Source organism: Vulpes vulpes, chromosome 2 (genome assembly GCF_048418805.1).
Source record: "Vulpes vulpes isolate BD-2025 chromosome 2, VulVul3, whole genome shotgun sequence".
Classification (NCBI taxonomy): domain Eukaryota; kingdom Metazoa; phylum Chordata; class Mammalia; order Carnivora; family Canidae; genus Vulpes; species Vulpes vulpes.
The window spans coordinates 80,957,089-80,972,055 of record NC_132781.1 but is presented as its reverse complement, the minus strand read 5'-3'; the positions used below and the strand labels follow the sequence as shown (position 1 = coordinate 80,972,055).

The following is a 14,967-nucleotide window of genomic DNA, read 5'->3' as shown; positions in this document are numbered from 1 at the left end:
GCGCTACACCACTGAGCCATCCAGGGATCCCCGAGGTCAGAAGTTTTGAGAGACCAAACTGGGTTGTAATTTATTTAGAAGGAAAAAAAATGTAAATCCCTGAGTTTTATTTTTTATTATTATTATTTTTTTAATCCCTGAGTTTTAAAAGCTAACAGACCACGGCAGGTACATATGCACAAAGCACCGTGCAGACTGAGTGAAGGCAGGCGTGGGGGCAAATCCAAATTGTGGTCTTTTTCTCAATTTCTCTCCCAGTTATAAAAGGACACCATTAAATGCTTAGACTCGATCCCTTTGCGCTCTAAAAAAAGAAATAAACAAATAACTGCCAGGCATTTGAGGTCTAGGCGACGCGCGCGGGGTGACCCGCAGGGCCCGGGGCCAGCGCGGCACCTGCCAGGCCCGGTGCTCCAGCAGCCGCGGGGACGCCGGCCTCCTAGACCACGCCCCCTCCTACGTCACGGGGGCGGGGCGACCGGCGATTGGCTGCTGGCGGGAGCGGGGCGGGGCCGGAGGAGGAGGCGGGCCGGGAGGCGGACCCGGAGGAGGCCGAGGGGTCGCGGGCGGGCTTGGGCTCCCGCAACCCGCCTAGGGGCAGGTCTTCGGAGACTTGATCCCCCCTCCCCGTCCCCTCGCGCCTCCGCAGGAGCAGATGGCGGGCGCAGAAGCACGGCCGCCTCCGCGCCCCGGGGCGGTGCTCGGCTTCCCTCGCGCAGCCTGAGCGTCGCGGTCGCCGAGCTGGGATGTGCGCGGACCGAGCACCGGTAAGCGGGACGCGCGGGCGCCCCGGCCCGGCCCGGGTCACTTCCCCCGCTGCTCCCCGCCTTCCCCTCCCGCTTCCCCGACGGCTGCTCCCGGGGCCCCCCGAAGCGCCTCGGAAGTGGCCTCGAGGGCTGTGGTTGAGCTAGAAAAAAAAAAAAACAAAAAAAGCAAAAAGAAAAAAAAAAAGCAAGAAAAGCAAGGAGGGGGGCGGGGAGGCAGAGCGGTTCCAGCCCCTGGATGTCCATTTCGAAGGAGGAGCTGCTTCTCTCGCTTCCGAGCGCGCGGGGGTTCGCGCGGAGGTGGACTCCGCGCACGCGCACTCCCGTGGCGGGAGCGAGCCCAGGTTGGTCTCCCGCGCGGCGAGGAGGATGCGCGTCCAGGTGGGGACCCCGCAGGTGGCGCGGGGCTTCCCTGGGAAGGAAGGGGGTGTTTCCGCTGGAGCTGGCTCGCTCCTAGTGGTGGCGGGGGCGCTGCCACCGGGCCCGCCGTGGTCCCCGCGCGCGGGGGGACCGCGGGAGGGCGGGGCCCGGGACGCGTCCGAGCTGCGCTCACCTGGCGACAGGCTGCCCCAGGTGCCCGGGCTGCCCCGGAGGCCGCGGGGCCCTCCCGCCTCCTGGCGCGCAAGTTCTTTGCAGGAAAGACCTGTTCTGTGGTCTGACAGCGAGGCTGGCTGCGAAGCGCCTGCAAACACTGATGCCCAAGAATCGGGGCCCCTTATCCAGCAACCATCCCATTGCTCTATCAGAAAACTCCGGGGGACATAGGAGTTTTTATCTACTAGGTCAAATTTCTGCAAAGAGTACCATCCTAAAAGTCCTAAAACTCTTTTTTGGGGGGGGGGGGCTTGTTAAGAGCAGGTTGATAACACATGGTCACCTGTAACTACTAACCTTCAACTCACCACCTTCAACTGCTTCATTTCCCCAGCGTGAGTCAAGCCACGGGAAGAAGTGATGTCTGCTCCTTCTTGGTGTCCTTACAAATGGGTATTACATACCTGCATTGAGATAGATTGGTGGGTTTTTTTTTTTTTTTTTTGAGATAGATTGTTTTTATCGAAATGAGGCCACACTGCATGTATTCAACATAGGCAGCTAGGCAACTGTTCAAAAAAGTTTCAGGGAGTTTTAAAAATGACACTGATGATGTAACATTTGTTAAATTGTATTGAGAAATGGGAAATCCAAGCAGTCTAAAACTGGGTTTCAAGGGGCACCTAGGTGGCTCAGTTGGTTAAGCTTTTGCCTTTGGCTCAGGTCATGATCCCTGGGGGTCCTGGGATCCAGTCCCTTGTGAGGCTCCTTGCCCAGCATGGAGTCTGCTTCTCCCCCTCCCTCTGCTCATGCTCCTGAGTGCACTATCTCTCTTTCTCTCTCTCTCTCAAATAAATAAAATCTTAAAAAAACAACACAGGATTTCAGGAATGCCTGACCTTTGCATAGCAGGAACCAAATACTTTTTCAGTACAATTACTTAGTGAACCTAAATAGAAATGGAATAGGTTGTTTTTTTATTCTGATGTCAGTGAAATGAAGGAAATGACTCATTGGTTAGACAAATTTCTTTCAGTTTTTAGATTAAGAGGTAAAAATGTGCACATGTTGAAGGCTGATCTAGTTAGAAGAAGTCTTTTTAATGAAGGGAAAGCAAAGAAAATGCTACAAGCAGGATCACCTGGGGAGTCTCAAAACCCAACACATTGGTGAAGATACATTTAATCTCTTGTCAGTGCTTGAAAAAAAGGAGAATCTGTTGATCAACTCTTGGAACAGTGTGTGTGCTGGATGCTATCACCATTTCTGGGCCATAGTTAGAGCAGCTGAGTAATTTTCCTTGTTGCGTAAGAAGAGGTTTGAAGTGAGTGTATGCTCTTGAAGACATTCCCTTCCTGTTATCTTAGATGGGTTTGTTTGTTTTAGGAATCCTCTTAGCCACAGAAACAACCCTTTTCATGGACCTAGTGGCACTATTAGAGTAAGAAGTAATAATGGTACTAGTTGTGTAGAATACGTGTAGCCTTCATGGAATCTTTCTTTATGCTTCTAAATGGAGGGTGTATTCTTATAGCGATTGGATGTAATAATATGGGAAAATATATTAAAGCCTGTAAATCTTTCCAGGCTTTGACTCAATAATCCTGGGTCTAGAAATACATACCAAGGAAATCATCTGAATTTTATATGAAGATTTATAAATCTGTCCATTACCATCTTATCTGTAATATGAAAGAAAAAGAAACATAATTAAGCCCCCAATAGCAAAATACTTAATGTATTATATATCTATGTTGATAAAATTCAGTTCAAAAATAGTTTTTGAAAACATTTCATGATTCAAAAATATCCTTGCAGTGTATTGGGTTGAAAAAGCAAAATTTAACACTAGTATCTTGAATGTGTAGAAGATAATTTTGAAATATAAAATAGAATTTTCTCACATATTAAACTCTTCCTGTATGTCAGACATTGTTCTATATTAACAAATATTGAACGTTGAACAAGACTGTTGTACTTCCTGTTTGCCTACAAGTTCCTGTTTGTATCATTGGGTATATTCACTGACATATATGAAAAAGAAATTGGATTTGTAGGTGGTGGAGTTAGAGCTTTCTAAAAATATTTTCCCTCATATTCCCAAATCTTTTATGGCAACTATTATTTTTATAATCACGAAAATACTGTTTTGAAAAATATTACCAAGAGATACCCAAACTGAAATTAAAACTCTTACGGTCTACATTTTACACACTATAAGCCCTTTTCAAAAGATACGATAAAATACAGTGAGAGAGAGACACCCATGTGAAAAATCATGCCCAATGGAAAATAGACATAAATGGGCAATCACAAAAGGGAAAAATGGACTTTTTTAAGGTTGGGAGGAGAACCCTAAGCATGGAAAAAAGTTACCACATTTTTACACATCGTATTAACAAACATGAAAAGTAAATTAAAATGTGTGAAGTTGTTGGGAAGGAAGACTTTGTTTAATGGTACAGAAAAATGTTCATGATAGAAGGAATGAAAAGTTAAAAAATCTTACTTTTGAAAAAAAAATCCAATCTATGCACAGAAACTACTTTATTGGGGGAGAATAACCAAAATGTTCATGTTACTTATATTTGGATGATTTCTGTTTTTTTTTTTCATGGTATTAATCTGTAGTTTCTAAAATTGCTACAATAAATACATTTGAGTTATCAAGAAAAGCAAGTCACGGTCCTAATAAAGCAGCTCATTCTAGAATGAAGACCACATAGGTGAGCTCTCTCTTCTTTCACAAAGCCTCTGTGGTGGGTAATCCCATGTCAGGTGTCATCATTGTTTCTGGATTATATTTGCTGGTGGGAATGTTTGGATTATAAGGGAGATCCCAAGGTAAAATTTACTCCTGTCACATTCACTCTTCTGCCTCCGGCTGTTTTTTGAAATAATTAGCAGTGCTGGACTGATTAAAGCCTTATTCCTTTTCATTTCCTGTTGATCACATCTGCTTGGGGCTCAAGCCGCTAGGCCTTAATTAAACACTCCCTAATTTCTTTTTCTGAAATCAACCTATTCCATTTAAGCCCTCTCTGAATGAGGAGGAGGGATAGGAGTGTTTTTCTGTTAGCAAAACAAATTTATAAAACTTCAACTTTTGATGTAGGAAAGGTAATAATAATAATAAAAAAAACAGCTTATGAGAAAGAGGGTGGAAATCAGTTTTGAATTATCCAAAGACGTTGGGAAGTCTTTTTCTTCCTGTTATTGTTCTCATAAATAGCACTATTTATTTATTTATTTTTTAATTTTTATTTATTTATGATAGTCACAGAGACAGAGAGAGGCAGAGACACAGGCAGAGGGAGGAGCAGGCTCCATGCACCGGGAGCCCGATGTGGGATTCGATCCCGGGTCTCCAGGATCGCGCCCTGGGCCAAAGGCAGGCGCCAAACCGCTGCGCCACCCAGGGATCCCTAAATCGCACTCTTTAAAAAGATTCTCATTTCCCTTATAGGCTCATAAGATTATGGTTTAAAAATCTTAATTTAGAATATCCTTTCTTCACTAAAGTTTTTCAATATTTCCACCTTGCCAGGTGAGAAAAATGCCTGATTCTGCACTCTTATCATATTTTTAAGATTCGTAAACCAGGGACTGAGAGAAAAGCGAAATGTTTTAGGGCATTTGAATAGGGCAATGGAGTTTTATTATTTTATTTGTTGGTTTGTTTTTAAAGATTTATTTGAGAGAGAGAGAGAGAGAGAGAGAGCGAGCGTGTGAGTGAGCATGGGGGTAGTGGTGGTGGTGTATTGAGGGAGAAGGAGAACCTCGAGCAGCCTCCTGCTGAGACTGGAGCCTGAAGGGCTGGAGGGTGGAGGTGGGAGGTGGGGGCTCGGTCTCAGAACCCCCAGATCATGACCTGGGCCGAAACCAAGAGTCTGACCCTTAACCGACTGAGCCACCCAGGTGCCCCTGAGCCACCCCGGCACCTGAGGGCAGTGGAGTCCTATACCATCTCCCTGTCTCAAATTTGTAACATCTCACTTAGGCTGATGCAAAAGAGGAGGGGGTATCAGGGTCCCCCCGGTGCCCAATTTGTCACACTTTTTGCCTGCTTGATTTGGGTCATGGTCCAGATGGGGTAATGGTAGGGACGTGTGGATAGAGGACATGGTGGTAAGGATGCAACATTGGTGACAGGCCAAGGACAGGAGGTATGGGGGGAACAGGAGCGTGGGCCCTTGCCCTCCATGGGTGCTGCTGTTGTCACAGAGGTGCACTGGCAGGTGCCTTTGGAAATCTTTAATGATAGCACTCCTTGTTAGGTGGCCACCTGTGTTCTGAAGCACTTTGCTCCCTTTTCCAGCCTAGTCTCCCTGCCTTTTCTCCCCTAGTCCGATGTGTCTTTCAGCTTCTTGCAAAGAAGTCCTTTAAATGTCCGTGTTTTATCGCACCCTCTCAGATGTTTCCAGTGATTTCCCATTTCCTTCAAAGTAAGTATGTTCCTCATCTTAGTAAGAGCTTACATGGTCCTATAAAAAAAAAAAAAGTGCTTACATGGTACTGACACAGATTTCCATCTTAATTTCCCCTCCTTATTTTGTACCTGAACTAGTCAGCAGTACTTCCACGAACACAGGGTATTTTAGCCGTCTGGCCTCCATTCATAGTATTTCCTTTTCTCAAATCTACAAACCCCTCCTCCCAGATTGTAGATGTTTCCCAAAGTTCATTTAACATGCTCGCTCTTCCCAGGAGCCTTCCATCCACTCCATCTTCCAGCCTCATTTCATGTCTTCCCATAGGACTTTCTACTCTCTAAATTTTTATACCGTGTGATTACACTATTGTTATCTTTTTTGTTGTTGTTGTTGAATTGAATATGTTGACCTATTCTGAGCACTTGTATTCTTTTTCCGAAATACCCAGTGCGGGGCAAAGACAAGGTAAATTACATGAACACTAGAAGGTAACTCCTCCGAGGCAGAGATTTTTGTCTGTTTTATTCCCTGGTTTATTTCTGTTTTCCGTAACATTGCCTGGCATATAGTCGAAACTCAACAAACATTAGTTGAAAGATGAAGTTATCTAGTATGTTAGGTGCTGTGCGTTATTTAATAAACTTCCTTACAAAGCTTTGTGAGGTGGACGATGTTATTTCCATCTTACAGATGTGGAGACTGAGGCCCAGAGGGGCTAAGAGCTTATGGTAAGTGGCAGACTGTCAGTCTGACCGAGTATCAGTATCACTTGTTGGAGCTTGTATTTTTCTATTAACTGCAGATGCGTTTATTGCTTTTTCGAAAACAGTTAATTATATCATCACTTCTTATTTGGGATGAATGTGTGTGTGTGTGTGTGTGTGTTTAAAGATTTTATTTATTTGAGAGAGAGGAGAGAGAGAGAGAGAGAGAGAGAGAGAGAAAGCACAAGCAATGGGGATGGGGTGGGAGGGAGGGAGAGAGAGAAGTACATCCCCACTGAACAGGGAGCCTGCTGTGGGACTCGATCCCAGAACCCTGGGATCATGACCTGGGCCGAAGGCAGACGCTTAACCAACTGAGCTACCTGAGCATCCCGGAGATGAATGTGTTTTTGGAAGGATGGGTAGCACTGTGTTGATTATTGGAATTGGCCATTTATTATAAATCCATTTTATAATTCCAGTGCACACCATTAACTTAATACCATGTGCAGCTTTCTTTTGTCCCTTACTGGTGTTCATATACCATCCCTTGTAACACTTACAGGCCGTAGGGACATTTTAAATATATGTGTTGAGACAATTTGAATTCAGCCATAGGTCGTTTTATTGCACTTCAGCTTATTGTGCATTGCAGATAATAGAGTTTTTTACAGACTGAAGGTATGCAGTGACCCCGTGTCAAATCTCTCAGTGCCGTTTTTCTGACAGCATTTGCTCACTTTGTGTCTCTGTGTCACGTTTTAGTCATTCTTGCAATATTTCAAGCTTTTTGATCATTATGTTTTTCATTATTATTATATTTGCTATGGTGATCAGTAGTTTCTGGAGACGGAGTCTACTGCTGGTAAAGATGCCATGAAGATTGTCGAAATGACAGTAGAAGATTTGGAATATTAAACTTAGTTGATAAGGGGGCGCCCGGGTGGCTCAGCGGTTGAGCACCTGCCTTCGGCCCAGGGCATGATCCCCAGGGTCCCGGGATCGAGTCCCACATCGGGCTCCCCACAGGGAGCCTGCTTCCCCCTCTGCCTATATCTCTGCCTCTCTCTCTCTGTGTCTCTCATGGATAAATAAATAAAATCTTAAAAAAAAAAGTTGATAAAGCAGTAACAGGGTTTGAAAGGATTGACTCCAATTTTGAAAGAAGTTCTTTGGGTAAAATGCTGTCAGTCAGCATCGCATGCTGCAGAGAAATCATTTGTGAAAGGAAGGGTCAGTTGATGCAGCAAATGTTGTCTTATTTTAAGAGATTGTCACAGTCAGTCTTACCCTTCGGCCCACCACCCGTCTGTCAGCAGTCATCAACACTGAGGCAGCACCCTCCACCAGGAAAAAGATTACAACTCGCTGAAAACTCAGATAATGCTTAGCATTTTTTAGCAAGAAAGCATTTTTAAATTGGGACAGATAGGCATTAAGGTATGTATATTGTTTTCTTAGGCATAATGCTATTGCACACTTAATAGACGACAGAATAAGGTAGACTTAACTTTTATATGTACTGGGAAACCAGAAATTTCATTGGACTGACTGTCAGAGTGGCCTGGAACTGAACTGGAATATCTCCAACGTATGCCTGTAGATGACATATGTAATCTAGGCTTTTGTTACATTGTCATGTGCTGAAGTACTTTTTAGCCATTGTGACATGAGGCTTCTCTATGAAATATTTATAAGGTATTTTAAGTCACTCAACACTTCCAGAAATGAATCTACAATAGTTTTTAGAAATTAATTAAATCTCTTATCCGTTCTACTGAAATGTTTTTACAGTTCAACTAAAGAAATACTGGTCTTCATCATCTATCCAGTGATGCCATATGCTTTTAAAGGAAAATATGACCTAAAATTTTACTCTGATGTGTTTATTTAACTCATATTTAGAACTCAGGTTAATAATCTGCAAAAAACCTTTGGGAAACACTTGATGTGGTCTACTGATTTAACCTCTAGTTTTATAAGCATATACCATCCTTCAACAGTTAACTTCTTTCCATTTTAGTTACAGAGAGCTCCATTTTTCCCCTTTAATCCCTCATTCTTTTGAGCATGTTATTTTCTTTGGCTTAAAAAAATTTCTGTGGTTGGGATGCCTGGGTGGCTCGGTGGTTGAGCGTCTGCCTCTGGCTCAGGTCCAGATCCCAGAATCTGGGATCAAGTCCCACATCGGGCTCCTTGCAGGGAGCCTGCTTCTCCCTCTGCGTGTGTCTCTGCCTCTCTCTCTGTGCCTCTCATGAATAAATAAATAAAATCTTTAAAAAAAATTTCTGTGGTTATGCATCCAGAAAATACCCTATTTCTTGTATATGAAAGAGTAGTTTCACTAATTATTTGAACCACGGTAATATAGACTCTATTGGAATAGAAATGATTAGTTGCATGAAAATATTTAATGATAATGACTACATGGAGAAAGTATATTTAGAAATAAGTTTTTCCCGTTAGAAATACATATTTTCTGTTAGAAATAAACATTTCCTTCCTACTGCAGGCCTATTGAATCTGAAACTGCTGTGTGTGTGTGTATATGTGTGTGTGTGAGTGTGTGTAGGCACATAGGCTATGTTTTCACAAATTCTAGGTGATTCTGATCTGTGATAGTTTGAGAACATAGGCTTATGGTAAGATCCTTGATGAGTGGGCCATATTCGCTGGGTTTTGGTGGGCAGGTGCCTGGTCTAGTTTAAAAGGCCTCTAAGGAAGACAATTCACTGACCTGTATGCCCTTTCAAATGCCTGTGTGTTATTACTGAGGTGGCTTCAAAAGACATAATTAAACTAAACATTTTTTGTGTTTCGTAAGGGGAAAAGGGTATTTTTTTTTTTTTTTTGTCTTCAGTAGGGAGTTTGTGCCTGGGGGAACCAGGTTTTCTTATTAGAGATCCTGAGTGCCTTTGTGGAGGTGGGGAATGATATAGATTCCTACTCTGATCACTCAAGTTATAATTAGTTAATTCTATATAAAGTTAGAGTCCCAGCATAAAAGTATTTTCTTAGTGCATGTGTATATAACACAGGTTATATTCTTTCAGTATACTTGGATTTTTTTTTAAAGATTTTATTTACTTATTCATGAGAGACATAGGCTAGGCAGAGAGAGAAGCAGGCTCCATGCAGGGACCCCGATGGGGGACTCGATCCTAGGACTCCAGGATCATGCCCTGAGCTGCAGGCAGATGCACTCAACCGCTGAGCCACGTAGGCATCCCAGAGATCTGTTTTCTTTTCTTTTCTTTCTTTTTTTTTTAGAGATCTGTTTTCTAATGATAAAGTAAAAATATATTTTCATAGTAAAAAATATGGGCAGTTACAAAAGATATTTAAAAGTTATTTATTAAGCACCATCTCAAAAAAACCAGTGTTAACATTTTAAAGGTATCTTATTCCAAATTTATATATATAAATAATTTATATATTCCAGTTGAGTTCATACTGGTATATGGGTATAAATCATGGATTAAAACCTGATAAACCCCAAACTTGTTTTTAAAAGACTTTATTTATTTATTTGAGAGAGAGAATGCAAGTGGTGGGGAGAGGCAGAGGGAGAGGAAGAAGCAGACTCCCCACTGAGCAGGGAGCCTGACGAGGGGTTCAGTCCAAGGACACTGGGATTATGGCCTGAGCCGAAGGCCGACACTTAACTGACTGAGCCACCCAGGTGCCCCCAAACATATTTTTAATAAAAATTCATTAGAATATTTTTTAAACAGCTGTATTTTGCTTCCATTTAGATATACCACAATTTAGCAGTTTCTTTTTTCTGGACATTTGGGTTAGTGTCCTTTCTGGTGCTGAATTGATCATCTTTCTACTCAAGGCCAATGAGGACAAACATTTTAAAGCATATTACCTTTTGGCTCCAGAGAAGTGAAGCAGCAGACTAGGTTACCCCAGCACTGTATGAAAGCTTGCTTTCATTGAATGTTATGAATAAAGAAATTCTTAGCTATATTTAGTGCAAGAAAATATTAACTCTGCTTTAATTGCTATTTTTTTTTAGATTACTGGTGAAGTTGGAAATATCTTTCCATATGTATTTGTAGTTTGTCCGTGTCCAGTGTTTGTTCACGCTCTTTTCCCAGCTATGCTCTTGTAAATGTTTAAACCAGAAGTGAATAGTTTCTAATATTGCTTTTATAAGATATCAATGTACAAAGTAGCCCGTTGTGAGTGATAATAGGACTTTTTTATAGGATGAACATGACACAGTAGGGCAGAGCCTACAAATTAACTGTGAAAATTTTAAGGTAGATACAAATGTGAATAAATCTTAGTGATTTTAAATATAGTTTAAGCACGCTGTCATACTAAATTTTATTAGCAAGCCTAAAATCTTGTATTTAAACAATTAATGACACATTTATAAATAATGCAGTTTAGGAATTAATAAAACCCTACCTGTATATGAATGAGTAATAAAATGGAGTGAACAACTGGATTATTTTATGTGACTGCCACTAACTTGATGTGTAATCATGGATGAGTCAGTGTCTCTGAACCTCAGTCTTCTTGTTTATATTTCATTGGTTACTTAAGAATTTTTCCAGCCTTAAAATTATGAATTTTCTACTTAAGTTGTTAAGCCTTATCATCTTGAAATACTTTTCCTCTACTCTCAAATAGTTTTCAGAAAACTTCCTCCTTAAGAGTTTTGTAACAATGAAATTCAAGTACGTCAGCTATTTTTAAAAACAGGGCCTGTTTGTTTTAGTTTCCTTTTTTAAATGTTCACTTTTTGAAAGATTTTTATTTATTGATTTTGGGAAGAGAGAAGGGAGAGGGGGAGAGAGAAGCCCAAGGGGACTCCCCGCTGAGCACAGAGCCCAGCCTGGGGCTTGATCCCACCACCCTGAGATCACGACCAGCCAACAGCAAGTCAGACACTTAGCTGACTGCACCACCCAGGCATTCCTTTATTTCCCTTTTTATATCTTCTTGTTGCATAGTCTGGTTAGTGGCCATTTTAGGGTAACATGCTATAAATCTTTTTTTTTTTTTTTAAAAGAGTACATGTGAATAGGGGGAGGGGCAGGGAGAGGGAGAGAGAGAATGTTAAGCAGACTCCCCTCTCAGTGCAGAGCTCAGTGCAAGGCTCAGTCTCACCATCCTGAGATCATGGTCTGAGCAGAAATCAAGAGTTGGACGCTTAACCAACTGAGCCCCTAGGTGCTATAAATCTTAGTATGAAACCCTAATAACTTTAGCGTGTACAATAAAAGATTTAGTGAGATCAGGAGATAACTAAGCTTTATAATTTGTGGAGCTGGTGTATACCCGATTGTTATAGGTGTTCTGGTGTTTGCTGCACATGAGAGGGGTCTTACTTCATATGTTCACTCTACAAATATGTACTGGAAATTTACTCTGATACTTTTTAGGCTTAGCCTGTATCAGTGAACAAAAAAAGATAGAAATTCCCCCTCTAATGGAGAGGAGAGACCACAAGAGCTAAGATAAAAAAGTGATTTTATGATGTTTGAAAGTGATGCAAAAGTTCTATGTGAAATAAAACTGGGAAGGAGAACAGGGATTGCTGTAGGGACCAGGAAAGAGGGGAGGAATAATAGATTGGAGAGGACTTTGGGAGGCAGATAAATGTGATACTGACAGCTGTTGTCATAATTAAGATGAGAACCTCCTAGAGAGTTTTGAATTGTGGAAAATTCAGGATGTAATGTGGATTTTAATGGGACTAGGTGATAGTGGTAGAGGTGATGCCAAGTGGTGAGATTCTGGATGTAGTTTAAAGGTAGAGCCAACCGAATTTGCTGACTGCATGGTTTTTTTTTTTTTTTGTTTAGAGAGCGAGAGGGTGAGGGGTCGGAGGGAGAGGGAGAGAATCTTAGGCAGACCCCGAGCTGAGCATGGAGCCTGATGCAGGGCTCGATCTCACAACATGAGATCATAACCTGAGCCAAAACCAAGAGTCAGATGCTTAACTGACAGAGCCACCCAGGCGGCCCGATATGTGGGTTTTGAGGAAAGGCCAGGGCCCCAGGATGAATCAGAGGCTTTGGGGCTGAGGATCTGTAAGAGTGGAGCTGCCATCAACTCTTAGGGCTAATCTGTGGCGAATGCAGGTTTGGGAGCAGTAGGGCACTTCTGTGCCTGTTTCCATCTAGCAATGGGCTGCCTCGTTGGGGGTCAGGTATAGGAGGCTGGAGTTTTGGGAAGAGGTCTGAGCTGGTGGGCTGTTAGGTGGGCGGCGGGGAGTGGGGAGGGTCCTGTAGAAGTTGTGGTTTGTTGGCTTTGGTTTTCTCAGTACAGTAGAAACCAGATCATCAGCAGGATGCAAGTCAGGAGAGAGGGAGGGAAAGTTAGAGGAGAAAGGAGGAAATAGTCTGTGACAGTGGGAAGGCGATGAGAATGGGAGTGCTGGGGATTGCAGTCAGCATGCGTGGCCAGTTCGTGATTCATGGTCAGTCATGTCCACAGGTGACGTCCGCAGGTGCCTTCTTAGCGCCGTGGGCAGCATGTCCACGCATGAAGTGACACCGATCGGAGGTGCAGTGTTTCTTTCCAGGTGCTCTCGACCTGTAGGTGCTACAGCAGAGGTTTAGATATAACGGATTTGAATGCAACTAGGGTAAGAGTTTTGCCAAGAAACGAGAGAGGAGCTAAGGGGTAGAGAGGACACATAAGGAAGTGATAACAGGGTTGACCATAAAATTGAAACTGAATAAAGGGAAGCGAGGCCATGCGGGGAGGGGGGGCAGTGAAGGATCGTGGTTTAGCTGCTTGCGGGTCTGTGTGGGGTCAGATGGTACTGAAGTCGGGTCAGAAGTGAATCCTTTAAAAGCAACTTTTGTTCACATCTACTGAGTCATGTGTCACACACTTGGAGAGCTTTCTGTTGAATGTATCCAGTTGAGTGCTTTTAAATTAGGTACAAATATTTGAATTTGTTAACTTTAGTTTTCCAAATGAAGTATGTCTTTAGTTCTTTTTTTTTTTCCCCTTGAATGACAAAAGTTCACATTTTTTTTTTATACTAGTCCTTTCTTCCAAGCCTCCTGTTCTTTGGTAGGCTGCCAGAGGCTATGTGCCTTCTTGCCAACTTACTGCTGGAGTGTTTGCGTCCTTTGTCAGAGCTCTCATAGCCACGGGGGCTCTCCCTCGTCCGAGATACTTGGATTAGGCTTGGGTAACCAACCACTCACCAAGCTGTGTGGCCCCTGGCTGAGTTTCTCAATCACTCTGAGCCTCAGTGTTTTCAGCCTAAACGAGGATAATAGGTAGTCTGTTGTGAAGATTAAAGTTATCATGTGTTCATTCCCAGCACAGAATTCAGGATGTCTTTATAAATGGTAGATACTGTCATGATCCGAGGTTTATTGGGTTAATATTTTTATGAGAGTCGAGTAATCCAATCTCAAAACATACCTTTCTGTCATTCCAGTGACAAATATTTTAGGAGTACGATCTAAAATTCCCAGCATCAAAAGACAGTATTAAAGATTGTTGTCATTAACAGTTTAATATGTGTGTGTTCATCCTGAAGAATAGACAAAGACCTACTGGGAACTCACCGTGAGTGTGGGTGAGCTTTTTTTGGTTCCCAGTAACAGACGTGCATACAGCTGTCCCATTTTCCTGCTGTTTTGCGAGATTAAACTTGTTTGAAGACTGTCTGGGTATATGTTTCATTCTCACATGAGAGAATTGAAGAATGTCTTCAGATTTAGTGTGTTTGGAAATACTAAGAACGTGTAACTCTTCCCAGTATAAAACCATGCATCTGGGTACCACACTCCTACTTTATGCCTCTGTCTTCTTCCAAAATCAACATGTTGTATTTGAAGATTCAAATTGGACTCTTCAGCCACAGTGACATCGAACATTGCTGTGGAGGGTTCCCTTCGCCCCGTCTCAGTGAGAGGCTGCCCCTGGGATGTAGGACGGTATCTTGCTTCTGTCTCCCCAGCATCAGATGTGGGGTCTGGTGTTCAGGTCTCGGTGGACGAATCGGGACTGAGTGAGCCAGGTGTGAGCATTCTTTTCTAAAGGTGCATAAGGGCTAGTTGCTTGAGTAAAGTCAACTTTTCCCCATTTAGGGTCCTAAAAATGACAGAACCATCACAAAGATTTCTTTGATAATGGTAAAAATGAAAGATACTATGAGTTAGCTTTTTATTTACCTATATAGCACTTCCTCCCATGGCAATAATCAGCAGTTATCAACAGTAATTACTTCAGTTCAATATTTTGGCCCTTGACTGACCTCTTGCCTACATCTAAAATAAAGAATGTGTACTTCTACTGGGGATTTAGTTCAAGAAGTTCAATTAATAGAAACTACTAAAGAGCACACAGAATTCCAAGACGACTTGGGAGATCTGATGCCTCCCACCCACTGGAGAGCCCTGAGGATTATGAGACTTGATTATTCAAGATCCAGTTCTCCCACTAAATAAATTCATTGACCTTGCCATCACCAAGCCCGTATTAGATACATCTATTAACTGTTCATATTTTTTTCCAAACATTATGTGGGGTGATGAAAATACT

General features: G+C 42.5%; 1 protein-coding gene across 8 annotated transcripts in view; it reads left to right on the top strand.

Annotated features, from left to right (window-relative positions):
• The first annotated feature begins 520 nt into the window (after positions 1-520).
• ATP10D (ATPase phospholipid transporting 10D (putative)) overlaps positions 521-14,967 on the top strand; it is a 100,265-nt gene continuing 85,818 nt past the window's right edge. For 7 of the 8 annotated variants that reach the window (XR_011999904.1, XR_011999903.1, XR_011999901.1 and 4 more), the window contains exon 1: positions 521-767. The gene's annotated coding sequence lies outside the window, so the exon portion shown is untranslated. Of the gene's footprint in view, positions 1,109-14,967 lie in introns of all 8 variants that reach the window. The other variant, XM_026016498.2, reaches the window with a different exon arrangement.